This window comes from Sceloporus undulatus, chromosome 6 (genome assembly GCF_019175285.1).
Source record: "Sceloporus undulatus isolate JIND9_A2432 ecotype Alabama chromosome 6, SceUnd_v1.1, whole genome shotgun sequence".
NCBI classification, from domain to species: Eukaryota; Metazoa; Chordata; class Lepidosauria; order Squamata; family Phrynosomatidae; genus Sceloporus; species Sceloporus undulatus.
In genome coordinates, this window is record NC_056527.1 from 54,443,197 (window position 1) to 54,455,879 (window position 12,683).

The 12,683-nt window shown below is 39.1% G+C and overlaps 1 protein-coding gene across 3 annotated transcripts in view; it reads right to left on the minus strand.

Annotated features, from left to right (window-relative positions):
- Window positions 1–12,683, minus strand: part of CPNE4 (copine 4) — a 218,179-nt gene that overhangs the window by 139,683 nt on the left and 65,813 nt on the right. Inside the window, exon 1 of one of the 3 annotated variants that reach the window (XM_042477131.1) lies at window positions 5,246–5,265. The exons of the other annotated variants lie outside the window; for them this stretch is intronic. The gene's annotated coding sequence lies outside the window, so the exon portion shown is untranslated. Of the gene's footprint in view, window positions 1–5,245; window positions 5,266–12,683 lie in introns of those variants that run through there. 3 annotated transcript variants of the gene reach the window in all.

Consider the following 12,683-nt stretch of genomic DNA (forward strand, 5'->3'; position numbering starts at 1 on the left):
AGTAAGCCACTTTTAACGGCTTCTGTAACCAAGGTTCAAAACACACTGCAGAAATAATTCTGGGAATTGTAGGAATTATTGTGGCACCAGAGCTCTCTAACAGAGAAAGCTAAATTACTAAATCACTAAATGCCTAACAAAATTACAGTTCCCAGAATTCTCCAGCATTGGGCCAGGGCACTTAAAGCGGTCCCAAATTGGATTATTGATGGACTGTATTTTGGACCAAGTCTAGGCACGCTGCATTATCTTTGAATGATTTCATGAAAATAAATTTTTTAGTTATTTGATTTTATTTTACTGTCCAGAGAATTACTATTAATTTATAGTGATAAGCTCACAGCAGTAAGCCACTGAATTATGCTATGACAAAGATAAACTATTCCTACAAGTTTGAAAAGCCATGTCTGTGTGCTCTCTTCTACAGATTCCTCCTCTGAATCCCCTCCTCATTAAGTGTTAGTATTTTTCACTTTGACTTACAAGTGGAAAGTAGGTTGCAGGAATATTATATCTTGCTCCACCTCAGACAACCAAGTGTCTTGAACCACCTTTGCAAGTATCATTCAAACCACTTGGGCCAAATAAGAAAGACTGAGGTCTAAAAAGTTTCTGAAAGATTTTCAAAAGGAGGATGCATGAAAACAAATGCAGTATACATAGTCCAAAAAAGAAAAGAAAAGAAAAGAAAAGAAAAGGCTTTCTTTCTCCCACTGGAATACCAAACACTGTTTTTCATGAATATGTATAATTAGATGTTCTTTGTGAGTGAGAACTAGTAATTAATTCAGCGTTAAAAATCACAACCTATTACTTGAGCACCATAGCAACCAACATTGCCAAAAGAGAAAATGAAATTTCAAAGCCTATTTTTAAATTATTGCATTTACACATTTCCCAAAAATTCCAAAGCAGGATGGAATTATTTTTCGATAAAGACAATAGGAGTTAAGGTGTCAGAACGTGAAGATGCACAACTCATGAAGGAACAACAATTTACTGTAAAAAGGCCTAATAGCTTGGTTGTGTCCAAGATATTGAGAGTGTTAAAATGAAAAAAAAATACAACAAAATGGTAGATTGCTGTATATATCACTTTCCAAAACAGAATGCAAAATGGTCTGGATAGCACCCTGTTAACAAAATTTGTGCAACATTTTTTTTAAAAAAAGTATGAAATGTTCAGATTAAGTCAGGGTGTACAGCCCATGTCTCCTGAGCCACATGTAGGCTTCAGCCACTTCCAGTGTGGCCTTCTTCTCCCTTTACTCAGCTGGATGGTGGTGGGTGGGCAAAGCTCTTTTACTATTTTTAGCAGTGCTATAGCTGAAAATTTCAACCATGATTGTTAGATGGAGGGTAGGAGAGGTGAACATCTCTACCAAACAGTTGGGGAAAATTACATGGCTCCCTGAAATAACTAGTATCAAGGCCACAGGCCATACTGGCTGGGTGGTTCTAGGAACTGTTGTCCAAAGAAAGTAGCTTTCCCTTCCCATGGAAGGGAAGCCGCAAGAAAGACCACACTACGCCTACTTGGAAGGAAAGGCCACAACTTTATAGACAACAGCTGAAGTGTAGGATTGGCCCACAAAACATGAGGTCTGGATCTGTCATCAACCAATCCGATACTGATTGATGAACCATTTTGCTTGTTCATAACCAAGCTTTGGGATGACATGGGGTAACTGGTTAATCGCCCATTTGCATATCTGATAACTAGCTGAACGTATGTGCGGATCTCTAAGCCTTCTATGCCTTTGCAACTCATCATAAGGCCAATGTGTTAAAGAGGAAATTGATTTTAATTCCCTCCAGTTCTTCAGATGGTTTGAGTAAGTACATCGAACAGAATAGACATCTTCTGTTGAAACAAGAGGTTTCTGAGACAGAAAGCAGAATTAAGAAGCTCTAGTCTGTGTGCAATCTTCATTTTGTAGCTGGCAAGCTAAAACATTTCTGTAGCCACTGTTATAATCAACTCAGCTAAATCCAGTTTTAAACAAGTCCTATTGATTTCAGAGAATCATAGAATCACAGAAAGAGACCTCCAGGGCCATCATATCCAACTCCCTACCATGTAGCAATACACAATCAAAGCACCCCCAACAGATGGCCATCAACTTGTTTAAAAATCTCAAAAGGAGGAGACTGCACTCTGAGGGAGTGTCTTTCACTATTGAATAGCTCTTACTGTCAGGAAATTCTTCCTAATGCTGAGGTAGAATCTCTTTTCCAGTACTTTGAACCCACTGCTCTGGATCCTAGTCTGGTGCTGCAGAAAACAAATTTACTCCATCTTCAGTATGACATCCCTTCAAATTTTTTCAAATGCTTAAGCAGGGCTATTATATCACCTCTTACCCTTCTCTTCTCCAGGCTAAACATACCCAGCTCCCTAAGTTGCCCCTCATAGGGCATGGTTTCCAGACCTTTCACCACTCTGGTCACCCTCCTCTGGACACACTCCAGCTTGTCAACATACTTTCTGAATTGTGGTACCCAGAACTGGGCACAGTATTCCAGGTGAGGCCTGATCAAAGTGGAATAGAGTGGTACTATTGCTTCCCTTGATCTAGACACTATACAGTACCTGTACTGATGCAACCTAGAATTGCATTGGCTGTTACATCACACTGTTGATTCATATTCAGCTTCTGGTGTACTAGAACTCTAGATCCCCTTCACATGTACTGTTGTCAAGCCAATTTTCCCCATCCTATATCTGTGCATTTCAATGGGTCTTCTCCAGTGCTGACAAATTCTGGGTGCTGGAACACACTGGAGCCTCCAGAAAGCATTTGGGGCTGTAACACCATTGGCACTAGCCACCATTTTTACTGCTGCTACTGCAGTGGCCACTAAAATTCAACATCAACTATTGACAATACTGCATTACACAGCGTAGTACTGTTATTACACTTCATCTGCTACAACTGCCTTCTGTGAATGTTAGGATTTGCAGTTTAGGGAAGGGCATTTAGAATTCCCAGCAAGAGAGATCTTAGGCCTCACTAAACTATAAATCCCAGAATGCCACAGGAGGCACCCATAGCAGTAAAAGTACAATAAAAATGCTACAACGGTGTAGTGTGGTATTGTCATACCCTGGCTTTCCATGGATTAGGATGAGATCTTTCTCCACTACTGAGTCCTGTAATATTGGAGAATAGACTGTCCATCTCCCTTTCTGAATTTCCACTGGCCATGACTCTGAGGGTGTTTCTATACATTACAGCTAGGAGTGGAATGATTTAGCCTAGAGAGGACAATGTGATCAAGATGCCTGTGGAAAGTTTATCATGGACATTGCTCAGTCTTCTAGTCTAGACAGAAAGATCACTAACACCACTATCTTATGTCCACCTCTCTGGGAGTAAGGCCTCTTGAACACAAGGGGACATTTTTGAGGAGATGTATTTATGAAAATAACTTGGAAAAGTTGATTTTGTGGCCCCAAACAAGAGCTTCCCAGCCTGCACACAGATTCTGGAAGCCATAAACCTCAAAGTGAATTTTTTCGGGGCCTGTAATAGGATTGTTATATAAAAAGGACTAAAAGGTCAACAAGTCTAGCGTCATCCTCCATTATTAGTATTCAAAATTACTACACCAATGCTATAGCAAGTAAGCTGAATACAGAATTTGTGAGCACACTGTCCACATCCTCTCCCCCTAAGATGGCACCGGTCATATCTTCTTCACTGAAATCATTTTTCCTCTTCATTCACCCACCAGTAAGGAGATGACCAGGTTGTGGGCTAGGGGTGAAACTTGGAATGATCCAAGTTGCTCTCTCCAACTACCTCTCTTTTCAGCCTGCAAATACTGCACCATTTTATTTAATATGACCTGTAGTCTGTTCCAGTTACTGTTTCACATTGGTTTTAGCTATTAGAATTTATTCTATTGTATGCCACCCTAAAATCTTTACATATCTAGTGGGTTCTAAATATTTGAATTAATAATTAATTAATTAACAACAATAAGGTGATACCTGTTCCTCAGCAAGGATACCTTTTTTAAAAACCCTAAAATATTACACTTAAAATGGTGCTTTTAAAACACATATAGCTCATATAGCTTGGTGTTGAGTGAAATGCACAAGACTGCATAACGAAACCCCTCATAGGGATAGTTTATAATCCTGTGCATTTTACTCAAAAGTTAGTCAGTGCCAAGAAAAGACACATCAGACCAAGCATTCCCAAAACAAGTTGTGCATATCTGCTGTGAAAAGCAGCACTAGTGTGTATATGTGAGTGTGTTTTAACAGTGTCAAGGGACCTGTGGCCTAGAATAACCTAATATGTCTGTATCTCTGAAAAATTCATTTCTATCTATTCAAGTGGCTGATTAAGCTACTTGGAAAAAAACACAATGCATTAAATGGAGGAACAAGGAAAGGCTGTAAACTGATAAAGAGACAATTACTTTAATATTTGACATTCATTAAAAACCAAGCAGTTTAATTTTTTTTAAAAAAGATAATATTCCAATAAATATTCACAATTTTAAACAAAGACTAGGTGCAAATTCTTTAGAGACATGTAGCAACTCATTGTGGAAGGCTCATTCTCCAAGACAAGAGAAAAATTAACCCTGTCTATGCTTTCTTTGCTAGTAAAACCACAGTATAATTTAGGCAATGGTTTTATTTTAGCTATTTTCTATGCTCACAGTTCCCATCACTTTTTTCATGTCCTGCTTCTATGCCTTTAAGAACATACAAATTCAACCACCTGACTTTCCATTACTTTATTATGCTAGGAAAAAAGCTTTGGCTGCTAACTTTCATGCATCAAATTTGTATTATAAGCACTGGTTCAGCAGTATGGATGGTCAAGTCCATCCATTTTACTTTTCTCTGTGTTTCCCATTTTTCTAGTCTTAAGTTTTTTCTTTTTTATTCCTGCACCAGGAATAAAAAAGCGTGTGTCAAAATTTATCTGCATTTTGCCAACAGAGTCACCTTAACCCTCAGTTTGCCTAAAGTGCTGGTTTGCAAGTGTATTTTTAAAATACTTATTTATGCTTTTTTAATTAAGGTACATGGTTTTGTACGTATTTTCTATCAGGAAAACTGCATCACAAAATTCTGAAATGTGAAAATATTAAATATCAACTGTGTTCCTGATAAGTTGTTATTAAACTGAACTGCGCAAAATTCTCCCTGACCCTCCTCATGAACACAGCACCATAAATGACTATGATTCCTCTAAGAAATGATAAAACTAATACTTACAAGATCTTACAGTCTAATCTACTGTTAGCCAGAGGTATATTTTGTACAATTTCCATCTTGAATGTAGGGTGGGGAACTATTCTAGAAGAAGAGAGACTCTTTTTTTCATCACAAGTCAAAATCAAACTCCTCTTTCTAAACAAACGTCTGCCACATTTCTAAAAATTCCCCACTCTCAGCACAGTTTAGGCTGTATTTATACAAGTTAGACATAATTTTTAGAAAAGGCATTTTAGATACATGTAAGTGGGTTGAGTGTTTCCCTCAGGAGTTCTTAGCTACAAGTCATTCTGAAGGATTGTGCAAAAACAATCCTTCCCATTTAGTTTTGGGGCCCAATTTGTTGATTTGGATTCAGTCCTGATTCAGTGAAGCTGACTTGACCTGATTCAGAGCTGAATCCAAATGGTAACTTGGTAATCTCAATTTTAATGTGGAACACTGATTTGCCTTCAGAAACTAAAACTGTTGTTTTCATTTATGTCCATGAAATCTGACAATATGGGAATAATCATTCCAAACTACAGGTAATTAAGTTTGGAGTATTTGTGTGCATGTATTGTGTGCACATGCATGCACATTTTAGTGTATCCATCCATGCACACTATAAAGTAAAGGTATTCCCCTTTGACAAGTCGTGTCCAACTGTAGGGAGCGGTACTCATCTCCATTACTAAGCCAAAGAGCCAGCATTGTCAAAGATGACTCTGTGATCATGTGGCCAGCATGACTGCATAGAACACTGTTACCTTCCCACCGAAGTGTCACCTATTTATCTACTTGCATTTGCATGCTTTTGAACTGATAGATTGGCAGAAACTGGGACTAATGATGGGAACTCACACCATCATGCAGCATTTGGGCCTCGAACTGTCAACCTGCTGATCTTGCAATCAACAGTCAGCGTCTTAACCACTGAGCCACTGTGTCCCTTTATTGTGTGCACACATGCACGTTTGTATGCACCATCCATGCACACTATAGCTGCCTTTAAATGTTGCCTTAAAATGACTGTAATTTTTATGTTTTTCATAAGTTCATGAAATGCAAAGACATGCTAGGCCAGATATAGATCAGCCCAACTGGATTCAGAATCTGATAAGATGCACTGGCATCATTTGCTTATGACTGCCTGAAGCAGCCTCATAGTACACCTTTCAGTCTCTCTAATGCAGTGCTGTCTGGACTCAGAGAAGGGGTCTCACTGATGTTCCCTTCTAGCCCAGTAGTTACAAGACATTCTTATGCCTTGATCCTAGAAGCTGCCCTATAATGGGTTATATTATTTGCCCACTTGTCTCAGTACTTTTTGTTTCATTTTGCAGTATTCATCATAACAGTGTATAGCAATAGCAAATACATTTCTATACTGCATGTCAGTGCACTTAAACACTCTCTAAGCGTTTTACCATGTGTAAGCTAATTGCACCCAACAAGCTGGGTACTCATTTTAGCAACCTTGGAAGGGTGCAAGCCTGAGTTGAGCCTGAGACCTTGGCTGGGATTGAATTTACAACCTTCTGGTTTGTGAATGAGTGGTTGCAGTACAGACATTTAACCACTGCGCCACCTGGGCTCTTGCAAAGAATTACTGTATGAAGGTAACCAAAGAAAAAAAATATGAAAGATGTCTCTAAGCTTTCACTTAATGGTTTCTCTCATTTTTCTACTTTCTACATGCTAATTTGCCATTTACCACAGAAAAAACTGCAAACCTTGTTATCACCTCATTCACTGGCCACAGCAAGATGAATCTGTCAATTACTCTGCCACTTGGGCAGAAGACCTTAGTATTCTTCTGTTGCAATAGGCCTGGGAGAGTCGTCCCCCTGCCTTCACTACACCACTTATCCAGGTCCCCAGTCCTAGGGCTTTCAAACTTTCTGCTGCTTGATCTTTTGAAACAACAACAACAAGAACAACAGCAGGTGTCAGGGATGCCTGCAAAAACTATGTGTCTGTCTGTCATCTCAGACAGAGAAACAACTAGAAACCCCATAGCATGGAAAAGTTACTTTTTGACTATAACTCCCAGAGTCTCCAATCAGTGACCAGGCTAGCTAGAGATTCTTGGGTGGGTGGGTAGTTCCAAAAGTAAAATTTCCTCTCTCTGCATTCCCATTTGTTTCATATCTCATATTAGCTGTCTCCTCTAGCAGCTAATTGCCCCTGCTCCTCACTCCTAGGAAAGTTAGATGCTCAGAAAGAGAAAGAGAAGGAGAGAAAGAAACCATGAAGGAGAAAGGCAACCAGCAGGTTCTCCTTCATCACATGTACAATTTCTGTCCAGTCTCTTATGCCTGCTGAGAAATGGTCAGAATTCTCAACAGGCAGCTGTCTCATGTTTGGGTTGATCACATGGCAGTTGTAACACAAAGTCAAGCTCTTTGACATTTAAATAAGAAAGCTTTCTGCATTTCCTATCCATCTGCATATGTGCTTAAATAGTGGCAAAGAAAGAGCAAAGATACATCAATTTTGATCACCGAACATACATTGCAAGCTATGTTAAATTACATTCTAGTTCTCATAGTATGGGAAATGTCAGCCTGCTAAAGAACCTCAAGATCACAAAAAAAACCAAAGAAGACAATCTTGCCCTCCTCCTCCTCTGATCTAGCCCATGATCTCTTTTGTAATACCTTCTCAGAGTTTGGACAGTAAAATACAACAGCACCCAGTAGCCCTTTCTAAAGAACTACAGGCTGTGACCTCAGATAAATGACAAAAAATGTGCTGATATTTCTGGAGCACGTTACAGAAAAGCTTTTGTTTTAAATAAGAACTGCTTGTAGTAAAAGATAGTAATCTCATGAAGCAGTCTGTAATTCATTTGTCAATTATACAGAAAAAATGGTGACTTCTGGGTGAGGAAAATGGCATTTGCTATCTGTCCTCATGCTGATTAGCTTGCTGTTCTGCTGGCAGACTTTTGAGAACTATCAGAAGTCTTGAAAGATTGTAAAAAGCTTTTTGGTGCTTTGGTTTGTTTATAATAATGGTGACATCAAAGTTTCTATGTCTTAACAACAATTAGGATAATAATGTGACCTAGAAGGAGGCACTGTTAATGAACTCTTCCGTCACTCTCGCCATCCTCTAGTCAAAGTTGGTGGAGAAAGGCAGGAGAAGAACAAGGCTCTGAGAACTTAAAGGGCTTTCCCCCTTTTTCCTGAGAAAAGAGAAGTACATTTGGAGTCTTTTTGGAGAACATATGACTAGGTCACTATGGCAGCAACCAGAGCCCAGAGAAAGTAACAGAGATTCAAAGAATCTGCTTTGCACTCACATAAAAAGCTATTCTAGAATACTGTTAGCCAGTGAAATCCAGAGGTACATTTATGGAAGAAATTTCAATTAAGTCCAACTGTACTGCTATTGTACCAGACACATTAAATTCAGTTTATTTAGTGAATAGTAAAGTTAGAAAAGATCATCTGGAAGTTTTGGTAGATATATACGATCAAGAACTGTTGGGCAATTGGTCTCCAGTTCCAAAATGTTTATGTGAAAATCCTTCTTTAATGCCCTCTGTCTATAACACTCCTGTGTTTAATTCAAGCCCGAGTCCAGCACAACAGGCTCACTCTTCAGACATGAGCTGTGTTCCCACTATGATTTAAAGTGAATTGCTGCTCAGGTTATATGACTGTTGTTCCCATTTGAAACTGGTTCCAATCTTACTGTGATCAGTTGCAATCGCAATGGAGTGAGGCAAATGCAAAAAACCTGCTCTTTCCTGACACTAGTTCTTTGGCAGCTCTTTGGAAAAGAACAGATTCCAAAGCATGTTCAACAAGTGGGAACAACGGATCTGAATTACATCATTCTGGAAGGGAGGGACTAATGGCAGAGGGGTGATTTTTGTATGGATGCACAAAATGGATGTGTTCTTTTACCAGATTTTATTGGGTTACATTTCACTGGTTTCCTTCTTCCTCAAACATGGCTTGTGTATGGGATTTATAGCCCCGTTAGCTCACAAAAGCAATAACCAACAACGAGCTCTGGGTTGCATGTTGCATGTGCACAGTGCATGTTTAGGAGGAATCCATTCGTGCCACACAAGGGTTCTGGGTATAACCAACATGGACCTCTAGGTTCCAAATGACCTTCCTATTTTTTCTGTGCAGTAGCTAATGTTCCATACATCCAATGAGGTATTTAGAGCCACTTTGTCTGAACAACTGAGTTATTTCCAAAGACTACTAAGATAACTACCATATATAGTGAACTATAAATTGACCTCATATATAAATTGAGGGCAGGTTATGGGACGAAAATTATGGGCTTTGATATGACCCATGGATAAGTTGAGAATAAAGCTTAGTGGTATGTAACAAAGGATGTAAAGGCTGAAGCAAATGAAAACAATGCTAAAGGACTTACAAAATTCTAGTAGACATAACCATGTTCATACTAAAGGCTGGATGGATGAGACAGTGGGAGTGGGAGGTCAGTGCTTCCAGGATAAATTAACCTCTTGCCTTTCACCAGGGAATGGCTCTTTTTTTGCTACAGTGGTACCTCGGGATACGAAATACCCAGGTTACGAAATTTTCGGGATACGAAAAAATCCCATAGGAAATCATTGTTCCGGGTTACGAATGTTTTTTCGGGATACGAAGAAAATTTTTGGTGCTTTTTTCGGCTTTTTCGCACGAAACGCGGCTTTTCCCCATTAGCGCCTATGGCAATTCGGCTTACGAAGGCTTTTCGGGTTACGAAAGCGGCCGCGGAACGAATTAATTTCGTAACCCGAGGCACCACTGTATAAGAATTAAAGTACAGTACGTACATTGACCCATGGATAAGTCAACTCAGGTTTTTTGGTTAATTTTTGACTAAAATTTCTAGACTTATTTATGAGTATATAAAGTAATTTTTTAAAATGCCATTGAAAAAAAATTAACAAATTAAGGACAATGAATTAATTTTTAATAAACAGTTTCCTTATGCAGCATATACCAGCAATGGTACATTTTGAAGGACAGAGAGTTCGTCATGACAATCTTCAAACCCATGTCCCCAAAGAGAATCCAAAAATTCTCCCACAAGGAGAATCCAAAAAACTGTTGATCGATAGAACAGTTTTATTAGCTTTCATTTCCACCACAAATAGGTCTTTGCTCAGGTTTCTCAGTCTTAAATTGCCTGTTCAAAATTAAGACATTACAATTGTCTATTGAACTGCCCATTCCAGATGAAGATACCTTACTTTACAACAGAGATAGCTTGCATGAATTGGGCAATAAATACACAGTGTTCTGAGTACCAAGGAAGCAGAATTTTAGAGTCCCATACAGGATGAATCCCATGATCCTGCCCCCCTCCCAAATAATCTGCAATTCTGATTAGACACTCAATGTAAAGTTCCCAGTGGAGAGATTGCATCAAAAGGTCTATTTTGAGAAGACATTTGATTGACATGACAACACCAGCTATGAGCTAATGGCCAGAAAACCTATTTTCTCAACAAGGAACTTTTTTAAAAGTAGGGAAGCCTATCTTTTCATGTAGCAATCTCTCTCTCTCTCTCTCTCTCTCTTTTTTTTTTCCTGGTCTATTCAAGAAGGCAATCTAGATTCATAAACAAGAATAAGCATTTGCTAAAGTAAATTATTTTCTGTAATTATTTACTATAACTTGCAGGATAAATATGGCAAGTTATTGTGAGCACAAATGTAAGCTAATGCATGGTTAGTGCTGCAAGGTGAATGTGAAGAAAGAGATCAAACTATGTACAAATGTCCATTCAATAGAGTAAGCTCTGCTTAATCTTGCTTTTAGTATAATAGACCAATACCGAATCTGTGTGTGCCATCAGGCTGAACTTAGTCCATCTGCAATTTGCAATGGTCTGATGAACACAAGACATTCACAGGTCTGCATCCTTCCCACTCCTTCACCTTCCCTGTAATGCTTAGGTTGTTGCAAAAAAGCAAGAGACCTGCACAACTTTTTATCAAGCATTTGGTAGGCAACAGGAGGTGGATTGGGGACTGTTTGGCACTTCACAAATTGTGTAGGCCTAGTGTAACAGGAACGGAATATTTGGCAACAATGCAGAGACATATCATAGTGGAGGCTGATCTGTGTGGTGAGCAAATGCACACAAAATAACTCACCCAATGAAAAACTGTCAGCATGACTTTGAAGTGGTCCCAAGTACTTTTGTTTGATAGTTTGCATTTGGACCAGTGGTGAAAAGATAGCAAAAAGTGGTTTTCCAAGGTGACTCTTCATTAAAGCCACATTATTAATATGCTGAATTTAAAGCTCAGATGATTAACTTTAAAACAAATGTGGACTACAACCTCCAAAATCCCCTAGTCAGCACGGGGGATTTTGAGAGCTGTAGTCAGTGGTGAATGCCATAGTCAGTGTAGCAATGATTTCACTACAGTTTTGTTTGAATTTTAAAAGTGCTATCCTAGGAGCAGAACTCTTTCCCCCTAAGGTTTAGCATAATAGACAGCTCCCTTAAAGCAAATTCACTGCCCCACTGACATGGAACGTAATCCAAAAAGTAACCATTCAAAGTTTTGATTGGACAAGGTGTAATTAATAATAATAATAATAATAATAATAATAATAATAAAATTTATTCATATCCCGCCCCTCTACAAGATGCAATTGGGGTGACTTACAAAGATTAAAAAACATACAGTCCTAATCCCTCAATCCCCCCCTTAAAATATAATTAAACAATATAAGTTTAATTGGTTTCATCTTTGACTCCTCTTGGTCATTTATCCCCCAGATCCAGACTATAGCCAAAGTCTGTAGATTTTTTTCTCTATAATAACGCCAAAATCCGTCCATATCTCTCAGCTTCTACCGCAAAAACACTGGTCCATGCCCTAGTGGTCTCACGACTAGATTACTGTAACCCCCTCCTGGCAGGGCTTCCTCTCTCTCACCTCCACCCATTAATTTCTGTTCAGCATTCAGCTGCATGCATTGTTTCACTCGCTCACCATTATGATCATGTCTCCCCTCTGTTGTCTTCCCTTCACTGGCTCCCTCTTCCTTTCTGCATCAGGTACAAACTTTTGCTACTCACTTTTAAAGCCCTGCATGGGCTGGCCCCTCTTTATTTAACTTATCTTCTCTCTCCCTACATCCCTACTCGTATTCTCCGCTCTGGTAGCCAAAGTCTCCTCTCTCAACCCAGGATCTCCTCTGCCCCATCCCAGATCCGTCCCTTCTCTCTTGCTGCCCCTCATTCCTGGAACCTTCTTCCTCTGCATGCACGGCTCATCACTTCCCTAACCAGCTTTAAGGCTGAGCTGAAAATCATATTGTTTAGGGAAGCGTTCTCAGGGAATTTGTGATTGTCATCTGGCTGTCTGATAATGTTTGATGTGATCTGCTTTTATATGTGATGTTTTTAATTTGTCTTTTCTTTTCTACATGGTAATTTTATCTATTTCTC